The sequence below is a fragment of the Polypterus senegalus genome, chromosome 12 (assembly GCF_016835505.1).
Source record: "Polypterus senegalus isolate Bchr_013 chromosome 12, ASM1683550v1, whole genome shotgun sequence".
In the NCBI taxonomy this organism is placed as follows: Eukaryota; Metazoa; Chordata; class Cladistia; order Polypteriformes; family Polypteridae; genus Polypterus; species Polypterus senegalus.
In genome coordinates, this window is record NC_053165.1 from 121,657,518 (window position 1) to 121,673,514 (window position 15,997).

The following is a 15,997-nucleotide window of genomic DNA, read 5'->3' on the forward strand; positions in this document are numbered from 1 at the left end:
ACTTTACTGCTAGCATGTGAAAAATACCAGAATTTACTTTGGTTAGGTGCAAAAAGTAGAATACACGACAGTACCAACTCAAGACAGCACAACTTCAACCCATCATTTACCAGACAAAATACAAAACAATATAGCTGTCAAATAGTATAAGATGAGCAAGTATGAAGTATTTGTGAATAGACAAACATGTTACAAACTTTGTTTTTCTTAAGTTAATTTTTTTGTTTTTCGTATATGAATATAGAGAAAGTATTGTAATCATCCAAAAATTCAACATCGAGATTTTGGTGAATCTCGACGTTTTAGACCTCCCTGAATCTGAAAATACAATTTTTGGAATTGTGTCTGTGTGTATGTAAACACGATAACTTGAGTACACCTACACTTGCGTCAATCAAATTTTGCATACAAGTATTAGGTACAAAATGTAGATTTCTACCAACTTTTGAGCTATTTCCACTAACCAGAAGTGGTACTTTTTTCATCCAGCTTTACATTTATAGTAATTGTTCAAAATGTTATTAATTTGATTTGTTGTTGATGGTTCTTTAATGTACATAATATAAAAATATAATTATTGTCTTGTGGTTTACTCCTCAAATATCCATCCACATATCTGAGTATACGAGAAAGTCTAGGGGAGACCACTCCCGATTTTTGGTTGTGCATACTGACACATTGCCACACTCTTGTCCTTATCACGTAATCATTCAGCTCTTCAGTTTGTATGCACTGTAATTCAAACATATTCTCTTCCTTAGGGTTGCTGTATCACTTATTTTAAAGTTAGGGATTGGTGTTGGTTTTTGTAATACTGTTCATATTTTTATTTACTGGGATTATTGTTGTTGTCTAAACAGACTACAATGAGTATGATGACACATAACATGGCATCTCTCCACTGGCTTCCTATTCCTTTCAGAGCTGATTTTAAAAGTTTACCATATACTTTTAAAACAATCCTGGTTTGGTACTGGATGATATCAATGAGTTGTCAGTGTCCCACTGCTTTTGGGTTCTCCTGGCACTGTCCCTTTAATATACTAAAGATGAGACCAGACATTATAGGCGAGAGCTCTTTCTCTAAAGATTTGCTCTGGAATCTCAGGATGCACGTAGATTATAAGTTGTGCTGAATGTGTTTCTTGTTATTGGGATTGATTAAAAGCCTATCATTTTTATCATACTGTGGTATTTAATTTTTAATATATAGATTTTTTTTGTTTTTTACCTTTATGTTTTTTTGTTTTAGTTAAATTTGAACACTATGGCTGATAAATGTCTTAAAATATATTGTGATTGCAATAAGTAGTATTCAGAAGAATTTCAGAAATGTATCAACCTGCTTCTTAAGTAAATTAATCAAAATCATGTGCCAAGTAGTTGTCTGGACTGAACAGACAGCCTCATGGACTACATACTATCCATGAGATTAGCCTGTGTTATGCTATTAATAGCACTATTAAGATCAAAGTGCAGTTATTCTGCTTAGATTACATTTGTTATCCATGTTAATACTGTTGGGTGGCATAGTGGTTAGTTTGCTGTCTCACACCTCCAGTAGACTGGATTTGAATCTTGACCTAAACACTGCCAGTTTGGCATTTGCCCATTCTTCTCTTATTTTTGGAGTGCTTCTTTGGGTTTCCTAATTTTCCTTCCATATTCCAGAGATTCATATTTTAGGTTGATTGGCATTAAATGATTGTGACCGTACACTGCAAGGTTCTTGGACCTATTTGTACTTTAAGACAAGTGTTGCTGGATATGCTTCAGGCCCCATGTCCCTAACCTTATGGAGAGATGTTATTATTGTTTTCTGTGCCTCACATTGTTTTTGTCCACAGCAACACAATGTCATATTTCTATAATTACACCTACAACAACTACTGTTATGCTAAGAAATATATTTCTTTTTTCAATAATGTTAGCCATTTATGCATGCAGATGTCCCATTTCTTTCCTAGTATCCAGTGTATTTTTATTTTACTTCCTCTAAATTTTGTCATTTTATTAGAATAAATACTACACAATGTTGTTTTATTGCATGATTTTATGTAGGATGCCTTACTAAAGTATTAAGGCTTAGTTAAGGCAGCTTACTCATATGTTATAGGAAAAAAAATAAATGGTGAAGTGATTATACATGGATTAGCCACAACATTAAAACCACCTGCCTAATATTGTGTAGGTCACTTCGTGCTGCCAGAACAGCTCTGACCCTCGAGACTCTACAAGTCCTCTGAAGGTGACCTGTGGTATCTGGAATCAACAAGTTAGTAACCGATATTTTAAGTCCTGTAATTTGCAAGGGTTGGCCTCCATAGATCAGACTTGCTTTTACAGCCCATCCCACAGATGCTTGATCGAGTTGAGATCTGTGGAATTTGGAAGCCAAGTCAATACCTTGAACTCTTTGTCATGTTCCTCAAATCATTCCTGAACAATTTTTGCTAAGTGACAGGACACATTATCCTGTTGAATGAGGCCACTGCCCTCATGGAACACAATTGCCATGAAGTAGTGCATGTGGTCTGCAACAATCTTTAGGTAGATGTTATATGTCAACATGAATGCCAGTACTCCTAAAATTGCCAAGAGCATGACACTGCTTCATCTGGTTTGCCTTCTTTCCATAGTGCAACCTGCTGCCTGTTCCTCAGGTAAACCATGCACACACCTGGCCTTCAACATGATTTAAAAGACAATACGAGTCATCAGACCAGGCCATGTTCATTCTTTGCTACATGGTCCAGTTCTGATGCTCGCATACCCATTTTAGCCACTTTTGGTGGTGGGCAGGGGTCATCATGGGCACTCTGACCAGTCTGCACCTGTGCAGCCTCATATGTAGCAAGCTGCAATGCACTGTGTATTCTGACTCCTTTCTGTCTTGGACAGCATTAAGTTTTTCAGAAATTTCTGCTACAGTAGCTTTTTATGTGGGATCAGACCATACAGTCCAGCCTTCACTTACCATATGAATCCCCTGCTGGTATAGTCGAAACTAGGGGGAGTTCTTGACTTCAATGTGGCCGCTCCTAAATCATTCAGTTGTGTACTTGTGAACCACCCCCGTGTTGGATTAGTCTTGTATTTAATAGTGAATAAAGTAAACTCGCATACAGTTCTGGTACCATGTGCTGCCTATTTTTCCTTCACCTCCAGTTAATTTTCCTTTTTCCTTTCAATGAGATCAATATCTACTGCTACTGCATGGTACTGCTGCTGTACTTCCTTTTAGATGTAGTGTTTTTTGGAGCTTTGGAAATAGTGTGGTTTTTGCCCAATGTAGAACTTTGCGTTCTGGCTGTAAAGCTCAATCAGGACTTGCTTTCAGAACTTCTCAGGTTTACTCTTAGTCTTTATGATAAACTTCAGGTGATTCTTTTTGAGTTTTGCTTTCTTGCATGCCACTCTCACTACATATTTGTGTTAGGGTGTTTTCTTGATACAGGTTACTGATGGTCCTGTATTACACATTGACCCACCAAACTCGTAAGTCTTTCAGAGTTATTATTGACTTCATGATGGCTGCCCCTCTAAAGTTTCATTTTGCTGAGATAGTGAATTATTAAGGAATCCTTTTCTTAACAATGCCAGGTTGATGTCATACAAATTCTATTTATTGATTAGTGAACAGCAGTGTTCATGGAGAAATCCAAATACTTGTTGCCTTTCATAATTTATACATTTTTATCACTTCATCTCTTACATTGTTCTTGAACCTCCATCTATCACCAACCTACACAGTTCCTTTAATCTGAGAAATACACCATTGCATTCAGTGATATGCAGTTATTATATCCTTACTAGGCCAGTTAATTTTACATGAAAAAATTAGCACCCCTAGTCCCAAGTACTTAAACTGAAATATATTGCTAGCTTTTGACTACAGTTATCTAGTGCCGTATCTAACGTTGTCTTGTTTTTTTCCATGAACATGTGATTTTGTAGTAAAAATACAGATTGTAACAAAAGGTGTACCTGTTATTTCTAAACCAGTTACATTAATTGTTTTTAATAGTGACTGACTGCATTTCAAGATGCTGCAAACCTTTGTTTTCATAGTCTAATGACTTGCTGTCAGGCCAATTAACCTTTAAAAGTGGGTGGGTTGCTTTTCGAACATCCCCAGTGATAAATGGAGTATAGTCTGAATGCAATAACAGAAACAGAGTTTAGGAAATGTATAGCTAGTCTGTGTTTGTTGTTGTGACATTGATCTTTATAGTGATATAAAATAATGCATATAATTGCCACTATGCCGGCTGTTTTTACATACTGTTGTAGGAGCATCTTGGCAAAGATTTAGTAGTCCTAAATTGTATGTTACCATTGAAAAGTGATTTTTCTTGCTAAGTGGAATCAAACATTCCAGCAGTTTGTTCTGTAAATGGAGCCCTTCAGAGTCATTTTCTTTAAGTAATTTGTATTCTATAATTTTAATTGAATGGGAATTTCTCTGTTGTATTTGATACTTGTCATAAAATTGAATTTTTAAAAAGAGAGTTCTGTAGTTTTGAAAAACAGAACTTTACTATATTAACTGTATCAAGAACACAGCTTTGTGGTTAGATTTTTTTACATGCCTCACTGGGGTTTGACCCATTAAGTGCTCGTACAAGTTTAAGAGGTTGGTAAGGAGTATCTAGAAAAGTGCTAAAAAGTGTCCAGCCATCTTCCGAAGTACTGCACAACCAACATATCCAGTGGACACACTTTTTTCTTTTCATTTGTTTTATTCTTGAGGTTATTTAAGCAGAAATGACTTTATAATGAAATATGATTTAATTTATTTTTCCCTTAGATGGGCAGGCTGAAGTAGAGTGTTCTATAAATTCTGTAAAATAAGCGGTAAAGCAGGTATTTAAAAACACAGGGTCGCCAGTCATGAACATATTTCTAAATCATGGCCAGTCATATTTCAGAGTTTTTGCTGTTACACATTAGTTCCTTTATCCAGCACTCTTGCTTTTTTCTCTTTTAAAACCACTTCAATATTTTAATTCATTTTAATTAAAAATACCCATGGTGTTTAAACTTACTTAAGAAAGTTAAATGATCTGTTCGCTAACATCAAATCCTAGTTACTGTATTCAATTTCTCTAATTTTAATTATTAGCTCAGTTTTAATATGGATTGTGGTGGAGCAATCAAAGACTCTATTATCGGCCTGGTGCTGACTGTGTGGAGTTTGCACATTTTTCCTGTGTTCCTGCAGATTTTCTTTGCATGACTTGGTTTCCTTAACCATCCCAAGGATATGCTTATTAGGGTGATGTGGAACTTTTTATTGATCCGGTATGTGTGTGTGTGCGCCCTTTGACTATCTGGAATTCCATCCATAGATTATTCATCTATGCACTCAGCATTTCTGAGATAGGTTGCAGCTACCAGTGACTCTGTAAGGGAAAAGGTGGTCCAGAAAATAGGTGTCTAAAATTAATACAAAGATATAATTAGAGAAAACATTATGAAAATCTTTATCCCAAGACACTGGTTTTTGACACTTCCAAAGTGTCTTATTATTTGGTGAACTCCAAGGTGCCAGGTATTTTTCTTTGCCTAGGGTGGATGCTATTGGGTGGGTGACTATTTAACTAATACATTGATTGCTGAATTACAAATCATGTCACTTTCCAGATTTTACTGTCAATCAAACATTTTTCACCCCATATCTGTCAGAGGGATGTATTGCTCTATGTTTGGGAATGGAGCCACTGCAGGACTGTGGTTTAACTATGGCCACTGGTCTACACTTGTGTAAAGTGCAACCTCGGGCTTGTGTACGTGGTATTTTATTTTATTCCTAAAAATAATTCTCTTGAGCCAAAGTTGACGCCAAGTATACCAGGTGTCCCTCTCATCTCTTCCAGTTGTAGGCACGAAAAGAGATGCTGATAAAGCAGGTTTGTAAAATAAGGATGTGCAAATTAGGCTTTGTTAATTTGTTGTGTAATTGAAGTCAGACTTGATTGGAACAGAATGAATCATTCGAGTTTTCAATTAAAATATTAAGTCTTAGTAGAAATCTAATTTTGTTTTCCTTCTTCACATCATACCTTTCCTTTTTGATTATTAGGATGACCCAGACATACTACTTTTAAGTATCATATATTTTTTTTTTTTAACCAAAAGGTTTGTTCTAATTTTAGGTTTTTTTTTTTTTTTTTTTTTTTTTTTTGCAGCAATTCAGTACAAGGCCCTTTCTTTCCTAAGCCGTGCATTCAGTTCTTTTCAGTTCTTTTGCTGTTCAAAGCTCCCTTCTCCTGTATTTCTTTCTTTTTCCATTCACTCTTTCTTTCTGCCTGCCTTTCACTGCTGCTTTCTTTTCATTGTTTTTCTTTAGGCTTCCATTTTCTTCTCCTCCTCCATTCAGTCTCTCTCCTGTTTGTGAATAGTTCAGCTTCTTTATAAGGGGAGGGGTTTGCTTTTCTCCCAGCTGCAGTAGAGAAATGCTACCCCCCTCCTGATCTGTTAAATTCATTTCATTTCTCAATTTCAGCTTTGCTTTTGGTGGGGAGAGGAGGGGTGAAAGTATGAGGGGTTGTTCGTATGGGGAAGTGAAAAAGATGCAGCCTTTCTCATACTGGTATTTCACTTTAGCAGAGCCTGTCTTTTTTGTTCTTATTACTACGGTTGTAAGCAGATGATTATACCATTAATGATTATCAATTCCAGCACTAGTTGCTTTCATCAGTTTCAAAAATCGTGTTATTTTTTTAAAGATGTGTTGGGAAGGCCAGGCTGCATACTGCTACTAATCTCCTAGTTTGAATTGAGATTCCAAATTATTCCCACACTCTTGCACATTTTGTTGTGGTGGTCTTAAAAACTTTAAGGATGAGAGTTTATTTTAATAGCTTCTTCTAGGAAGTAGCTAAACAGATGTTTATGCCCTGCTCAATTAATCGGACAATTAAGCCATTGAATGCTCTGTGAGGAAAGTGCAGACACATTGGCCCTCAAGGACCCTTGTGCTAATCTGCTAGTGGTGAAGCACAAATAAACAAAAATAATGTTACCCAAAAGGCACTTAATTTGGATCTTTCTGTGCTTGTACTGCTGGCCGAATATAGCCTGTGCCATCTCTGACCAGTTCTTGCCAATGTCTAAGAATATGTAGAACCACACCTAGTTAGGAAAATATATACTTGAGCAGCTCTGAGGGACGGGTGGGGGTTTGGGTGAGGACTCAAAAGTTAGACGGCCGAGTGTTTCCTCTGTGTGATATTTCTTGTACTTTTTTTTCGTGTTTCCAAATGTAATTACACAAATATCTGGTCTTAATTGGCTTGCTAACTGGGATTCTTACTATGTTTAATTTGATGAAACACAACAGCAGAGGAATCTGGTGGTGGAGTGAGGTTTTAGATATATGAATAAAAATTTGTTTCTCACCTTTTGTGTCTGTGCAGAGTAGGAAATGGTAGGTGACCAAATGCTACGAACATTGTTTAAATTATTGTCTGGCACTTAATGTAATGAGTTTTTATTAAGGGTGAATGAATGAATGAAGCCTTGTGACTTAATAATCTGTGAAGCAATTAGCTAACAATCATTTCTAACTAAATGTTAATCACTTGTTAATTATTTTATTTTTTCCTGATTGTACATTCCAGTTTATAAAGGATGCAGAATTTCAGATGTCACGGGGTGGGGGTCGACTTGTTCTGAATCCTATTTTTTTGTAAAAATTGATCGATTTTAACTTAAACTTGCAGAGTTTGGGTAACCCACTGGCACTATTAGTGACTTTAGATCAATTTCCTGGCATATTAAATACATGAACATTGGTTAAAGTTTATTTTATCTTGAGTCTGAAGGTTTATTACTGATTGCTGAGTTTAATTTTGCTTGATGTGAGTAGGTGTGTGTTTGTGCTTGAGGTTGGTGTGTGATTAAATACTGTTCATTTCAGTGTTGTTTCCTACTACTTTGTAAAGTTGCTGGAACTGACTGGTGTCCTGGGCCTCTGTACTGGAATATGTGCATTAAGAAAAGAAATTGATGGGTGGTTGCAGTAATTTGTAGGTCTTAATGAAACCATAACAGAACTGATGCTTGTTTAATGTACAAAATGATGTGAAGGAAGATGTTTTTGTTTCCTTTGTGTTTGTAAGTGCAGTGGAAATATTTAGCTATCTTTAGCTGTTCAAACGTCATCTTTTCAAATACATTATATTATTTCCACTACCATACAAATAAATAAATAAACATAAACAAAATGGTAATAAAGACTTAAACTCTTATAAGCCTATCTTATATTCAGATTACAGTACTGACTTTCTGTTGCTCTGGATAACCTTGTATTATCTGGTTTGCCACATAAAAAAGCTGTAAAATTTAATTTGTTGGTGATTTCAGCTTCTAATACCTTTTGTAAAATAGGGGACAAATGGGCCATATGATAGGTGAATGTAAGTGGATCACAGATCTCTCTTACACAAAAATACTGGAGTGAAGGTTGTAAGGCTGTCTTGATACTTGCTTTATTTTAGTTAAATTGAAGAAAGCTATTCGCCACTGTCCCCAAGCAAAAAGTAATCATGTTGAGTGTGCTAATATGTAAGTGCCAAAAATAAGCCAAGAAGATAGCAGGACTGGTATGTTTATATCATAGGGCAATTTCAAATGCTGCTCACAATAAAACATTGTGAATTATATTTCCATTTTAGATGTGTTTATGTGCCCTTGTAGATGGAAAACAATTGCTTCTCTTGTAATCTTTTATTTTGCATTTGTATGAAAGTAAGAGATCTGCAATTTGAGCCAGACCCACTTGCAGGTAAAAACATTTGTTTTGCATTAAGTACAGGTGTTTTCTGTAAAGGAAGCTATCGTGTAGAGGAACAAACCCTGTGTCTGCAAGCTGAACTTTTCTTGCCAGGGAAGTGGAACGAAGTGAGGTTTGAAGGGGAGAGGAAGGTGAATGCCAGATGAAAGAGAAGGGAAGATAAAAGCTGCAGTCTTGGAAGGTGGAGAATAAAGGAAGAGAAGCAGCAGAGAGATGAAAGAGAAATGAATGAGATAAGGAGGAATGAAGCAAAGAAGACAAAGATACAGTACGGAGGGAGCGGAAATGGGTTTCTATGGAGACAGAAAGTACAAAGAAATGAAAGACAAAAGCATTCCAGTAAAAAAAGTACAAAAAGAGGAAAAAGGTAATTAAAGATGAGGTACTATTTGTTCATGGTGGAGGAGTAGCAGATAGCTGATGAAGATTTGCTTCTTGGCAATATCTCCATTGATTGCTATTTGTGCCATTATGGTTAGATGAGTTTTAAGGTCACTATGAAAGATAATGTTGAAATCCATTGTATGCTTGGGCCACTTCACAGGTCTGAAGCTGAATATTATGGTGTCTGTGCCAAATGTGTATTATGCAAGGTCATTTTGCTAGATTTTGTAATGCTCAAAGTTCACATGAGGCTGTTGGTGAAAGAGGCTTTAACATATTGACTGCACATTTACGATATTCACCTGACCTAAGATGCCCATGTGTATTCCAGGTATTCTAAAGCCTTAATGCACCAATTGGTTAATATGATTTACTGTGCTGAATGATTAGAAAAGTGCATCTGTCATTGCTTTTGTGTCCCTGAACTCCTTGCAAGGTTTTGTCTTAATTGTTTCACCTCAAATATCGACTTGTGTGGTGTATATTTTGCTTTATTTCTGGAGAACATTAAGACCATGGTTTGTGATTATTATACTTTCTGTGTGAATAAATGTGGTTGGTGGAGAATTTGAAAGATCACTGTGGCCTTAATTTGTGTAAATAGCTGTAGATGCTATTTGATGCATGATGTTTAACCAATTGGAGATCTCTCTGAGTTACCTGCACTAATCATGCAATGAAAGTGTCCCACCTACAAAATAGTGCTTCCCTTTGTTAATTGCCATAATTTTAAATATTCCCATTCATTCGTCATGTTATGAAATATTGTTCTATTTACCTGATGAATAGGACTACCATGTAGTCGGCAAATCTATATACTGTATAATTCACTAAGGGCAAGCAAGACAGAGAGCCACGCCAACCAACTCTAAGACCATGGGATACGCACGACAGAGCCTCGTCCGTCATCTCTAATCCTACTTCTGCATCCACCGTCGCTCTCGATCAAACGGCAATAATTAGCAAACCAAACAAAGATAACTGGCAGTAACAGTGCAAAATTCACAATTGGTATGCCAGTTTGAAAAGATAAGTTTTGAGGGTAGTTTTAAAATGTGTTATTGAATCTAGCTGATGTATATGAGAGAGAAGAGAATTCCCGAGTTGAGGAGCACTATGAGAGACGCTCAAGCTCCCATAGCACAGAATTAGATGTGTGGCACAGAAAGTACAGCTGCAGATGAGAATCAGAGTGAGCGAGACAAGTGTCAGTCTGTAGGAGATCAGTGAGGTTGTGGAGAGCTTTAAATGTTAAGAGCGGTATTTAGTATTGTATTCTGTAGTTAACAGGGAGCCAGTGAAGTTAAGGGAGAATAGGTGTAGTATGTTCAGTGGATTTAGGACAGCAGGTTATTATCCTGGCAACAGAATTTTGAATAAATTGTAAGCGATGGATACGTTTTTGTGGGATGACAGACAGAATACCATTACAGTAATCTATACGTGAGGTGACTTGGGCATTACCCAATACTTTAGTACTGTGTTGTGTAAGAACAGGACAAAGTCTAGAAATGTTTCGGAGATGGAAGAAAGCAGTCCGAGAAATTTTACTTATATGGGAGGAATTATTTAATAATAATATAAATAATTGCATGTAAATGATTACATTGTTTATAGATAGATAGATACTTTATTAATCCCAAGGGGAAATTCACATAATCCAGCAGCAGTATACTAATACAAAAAAAATATATTAAAGAGTAACATAAATGCATGTAAAAACAGACAATAACTTTGAATAATGTTAGCGTTTACCCCCCCGGGTGGATTTAAAGAGTCACATAGTGTGGGGGAGGAATGATCTCCTCTGTCTGTCAGTGGAGCAGGACAGTGACAGCAGTCTGTCACTGAAGCTACTCCTCTGCCTGGAGGTGACACTGTTCAGTGGATGCAGTGAATCCTCCATGATTGACAGGAGCTTGCTTAGCGCCCGTCGCTCTGCCACAGATGTTAAACTGTCCAGCTTCATTCCTACACTAGCGCCTGCCTTCCTAACCAGTTTGTCCAGGTGTGAGGCATCCTTCATCTTTATGCTGCCTCCCCAGCACACCACCGCATAGAAGAGGGCACTCTCCACTAGGGAATCCCGGGAATGAAACTGCTGTAATTCCCGGGAAACCGTGAACAGCCAAGCTCGCATATATGTGTGTAAAAGTGTGAAGAAATAACAGAGTTATAGCTGAAAACTGAAGACTTCATTGACATCTGTCAGACAACAGCTTTGAACAGCAACTAGAAATTGCAATGTGTCAATCTGTTGCATCCGCATTATCTGTGCCAAGAAACTTGCCATCACAGAATGATGACAAGAAACTGGATGCATTAGTAAAAGCTGAAATGGCGGTGTTTCAGAGCAACGGCAAGCGCGGGTGTTGTTTAGAACAAGTGTATCTGTATCTGATGACTGTGCTGCCTACTTCAGTGGAGGCAAAGTGTGCTTTCTCAGCAGCTGGCGTACTCTGCACGAAGTACGTTCTCGCCTGGAGGACCACACGCTCGACAGGTTATGCTTTCTACACTCTTATTACCGCAACTAACTAGATCAGGGGTGCCCACAGTTTTTCCAATTCAATACATTTATGGTCACTACAGTATTTGGATTTAATAATCTTCATGTGGGAAAAGACTGACTCACATAAATGAGTGTCAAGGAGCTTTTGAATTCAGCTGAGTGAAAAATGACGGCTGTCTGATTAACTGCGATTTTAGTTCCTTTTCTCTTTCTCAGATCGCTTTTCGGAAGGAAGTCAGTTTTGTAGTTTTTATGAACAGTTCAAAAGTGCCTTTCCACATTTTCCTTCTTTGGAGTAGCAATGATAGATTGACAAATCAGACAAACGCAATACGATTGTGACATTATGAGAGAAAAAAATCCTCTTCTAATTCCACATAAATCCCATACCCTCTCCAAACAATTTTTTTTAAATCCCTTCTTTAGTCAATATAAATTGGAAGGCTAACTAAATCACAGCTGGAGTTTTGCAGCAGCTCACACATTTGATTGTGCGTGCGGGATGACCAGTGTCTTAAAAGAAAGGAGATCTCAGACCGGCCGCCCTGTATGTCAATTTGGTGGCAAATGCCATAGGGAGGATATATAACGTTTTAAAAAAAAACATTTTTTTTTTTAATGCCACGCGATCGACACATTGGGCACCCCTGAACTAGATACATGTACTTGTATGACAGCATGAACTGCTTGTAGATAAAGTTAGTCTTTTACTGGTGTCAACATATTGTAGTAGTTTTATTAAAAATAAGTGTTGGTCGTTCTAAAACCATTCACATGTGAGATGCCCGTGCACTGTCATCCCCAGGAACCCGAGATTCCCGGGAATGACATGCGGGATTCCTGAATTCCCGGGAATAGATAAACTCGTCCGGGAATGGATTCCCTACTCGCCACAACCATCTGGTAGAACATCTGCAGCATCTTATTACAAATGTTGAAGGACTCCAACCTTCTAAGGAAGTATAGTCAGCTCTGACCTTTCTTACACAGAGCATCAGTATTGGCAGTCCAGTCCAATTTATCATCCAGCTGCACTCCCAAGTATTTATAGGTCTGCACCCTCTGCACACAGTCTCCTCTGATGATCACGGGGTCCATGAGGGGCCTGGGCCTCCTAAAATCCACTATCAGTTCCTTGGTCTTGCTGGTGTTCAGGTGTAAGTGGTTTGAGTTGCACCATTTAACAAAGTCTTTGATTAGCTTCCTATACTCCTTGTCCTGCCCACTCCTGATGCAGCCCACAATAGCAGTGTCATCAGCGAACCTTTGCATGTGGCAGGACTCCGAATCATATTGGAAGTCTGATGTATATAGGCTGAACAGGACCGGAGAAAGTACAGTTCCTTGCAGCACTCCTGTGTTGCTGACCACAACGTCAGACCTGTAGTTCCCGAGACGCACATACCGAGGTCTATCTATAAGATAGTCCACAGTCCATGCCACCAGGTGTGAATCTACTGCCATCTCTGTCAGTTTGTCCCTAAGGAGCAGAAGTTGGATGGTGTTGAAGGCGCTAGAGAAGTCCTAAAACATAATTCTAACAGCACCACTGCCTCTGTCCAAGTGGGAGAGGGATCGGTGTAGCATGTAGATGATGGCATCCTCCGCTCTCACCTTCTCCTGGTATGCAAACTGCTGAGGATCGAGGGCGTGGCGGACCTGTGGCTTCAGGTGGTGAAGCAGCAGCCGGTCCATGGTCTTCAACACATGTGACCTCAGAGCAACAGGCCGGAAGTCATTCAGCTCACTAGGATGTGATACCTTTGGTACTGGGGTGATACAAGATGTTTTCCAAAGCCTCAGGACTCTCCCCTGTTCCAGGCTCAGGTTGAAGATGCGCTGTAGAGGACTCCCCAGTTCCATGGCACAGGCCTTCAGCAGTCGTGGGGATACTCCATCTGGACCTGCTGCTTTGCTGGCATGAAGTCTCCTCAGCTCTCTGCTCACCTGTGCTGCTGTAATTGAATGGGCATGTCTCTTCTATGCTGGTATCAGCAGAAGGATAATAATAATATAAATAATTGCATGTAAACGATTCGCCAAAATCTGTTGTATGTAAACAATACTGTTTAAAACGTTATTGTTTTTTCATCAGAAAACACGGTTTCCGCGTCTACCTGTATTAGTTTTAATGGCACTTTTACCAATCACAATAGGGTGGACATGCTGACTTATCGTGTCGACTGGGCAACACAGTGAATGCAGCGTCTATCTGTATATGTCTTTGTTTTCCATAGCCTGCTACAGGAAGGTACTCTCTCGACCATTGGCATTGGTTTCGCTCCTTGCTATTTTCGTTATACTGCGATGGTGGTTTCCTAAGCCTTTGTTATACTGAATTCCTTTCTCACTGTTTTCCATTCCTATTCTTGCACCGCCGTATGCTACGGTGGGCTTCGGCTAGTACTGTATAATGTACATATTCGCTGTCCCTAACTTCACAAGTTTACTTTTATCGGAGATTGTTAGAATCCACTGTATGCCTTGATGCAAAAGCAGTGGAAGTGTGTATTGACAATGTCCATTTAATAGTGATACACTCAGGTTGTCTGGAAACATGTTAATTATTTTTATGTGCCCTTGGTTAATCAGCTCCAGACAGGGTTTTGGTGTTTGTTGCTTGCTCTTAGAGATACACTGCCTGCTGATTACACCTTGTTCCTTTCAACAAAAGTGTACAGCTGGAGAACTTTTAACTTACAAACGCAATAATTGTGTCCTTTATGCAGATTTAAACTATAAAGTTAAGGCAATGTTTGGGATATTTATTTTATGCTCTGCACAATTAGTATTTGTATGTGGCATGTTTTATCTGTAAACACTTCCGGTACCATGAAGTCAGGTCCTGGGTCCTTGAGATTCCTTTATTTTCTGTATTGTGATTATGTCCAATTTCACTTTACATGGCTGTCTTAAGACTTTGTTGTTTGTCTGCTGCACTTTTTATTTGCCTGTTTGCATAAAGTTTTTCTTTATAATTAACATACTTGGTAACAGAATTAATAAAACCAAGCCCCTTACAAAAAAAGTTGATACTACTTATGTCTCTGTTGGAGATGTTGTAGTTATGATTATTATAATTTTTTTGGTATTTCTCTCTGTTCTGCATCTCCCATCTCATGTTGTGACCTCAGAAATTCCTAGTCCAAGGATGTTTCTACTGTATGATTAATTTTGATAGTTGTAAAAATGTATTCATTATACATTAGACAGACAGTTGATATACAGGGTGGGCCATTTATATGGATACACCTTAATAAAATGGGAATGGTTGGTGATATTAACTTCCTGTTTGTGGCACATTAGTATATGTGAGGGGGGAAACTTTTCAAGATGGGTGGTGACCATGGTGGCCATTTGGAAGTCGGCCATTTTGGATCCAACTTTTGTTTTTTCAATAGGAAGGGTCATGTGACACATCAGACTTATTGGGAATTTCACAAGAAAACCAATGGTGTGCTTGGTTTTAACGTAACTTTATTCTTTCATGAGTTACTTACAAGTTTCTCTTTGTTTACAGCTATTGACATGTCGCAGAGGTTAACACGTGAGGAGCGGATAGAAATTGTGTTGATGTCTGGTGAACGCAGTAACCGGGTCATTGCAGCAGATTTCAATGCAAGACACCCTCTGAGACCACCCATCTCCCATGCTACAGTTAGCAAACTGCTTGCTAAGTTTCGTGAAACTGGTTCAGTGTTGGATTTGCCAAAATGTGGACGCATGAAAACTGTCACTAATGAAGAAACATCAGTGGCTGTCCTAGCTTCATTCAGCAAGAGCCCACAGCGTAGCACTCGCCGCATGTCACTGGAGAGTGGCATTAGTCGAACATCCCTTCGGCGGATATTAGCTACTCACAAATGGCACCCTTACAAACTCCAGCTACTGCAGCATTTCAGCGAGGATGACCCAGATCGGCGCACTGAATTTGCAGAATGGGCAAAACAAAAATTGGAGCAGGACCCTCAGTTTACGAGAAGATTTTGTTCAGTGATGAGGCAAACTTTTATGTGAATGGTGAAGTTAACAAACAAAACCACTGCTATTGGTCTGACACTAACCCACATTGGATAGATCCCTCCAAGACTGTTGGAACAAAAAAAATGATGGTATGGTGTGGTATATGGGGTACAAAGATAGTGGGGCCATTCTTCATCAATGGAAACCTCAAGGCCACTAGATATGCAAAATTGCTACATGATGATGTGTTTCCCTATTTATGCACTGAAGCTGGCACGTTCCCTGAGTTTTTCCAGCAAGATGGTGCACCACCACATTATGGGTGTCAGGTCTGAGCA

At 38.4% G+C, this 15,997-nt stretch overlaps 1 protein-coding gene across 2 annotated transcripts in view; it reads left to right on the top strand.

Annotated features, from left to right (window-relative positions):
• The window catches only part of znf710a (zinc finger protein 710a), a 131,004-nt gene that overhangs the window by 1,347 nt on the left and 113,660 nt on the right, over positions 1–15,997 (top strand). The gene's annotated exons all lie outside the window — the stretch shown is intronic.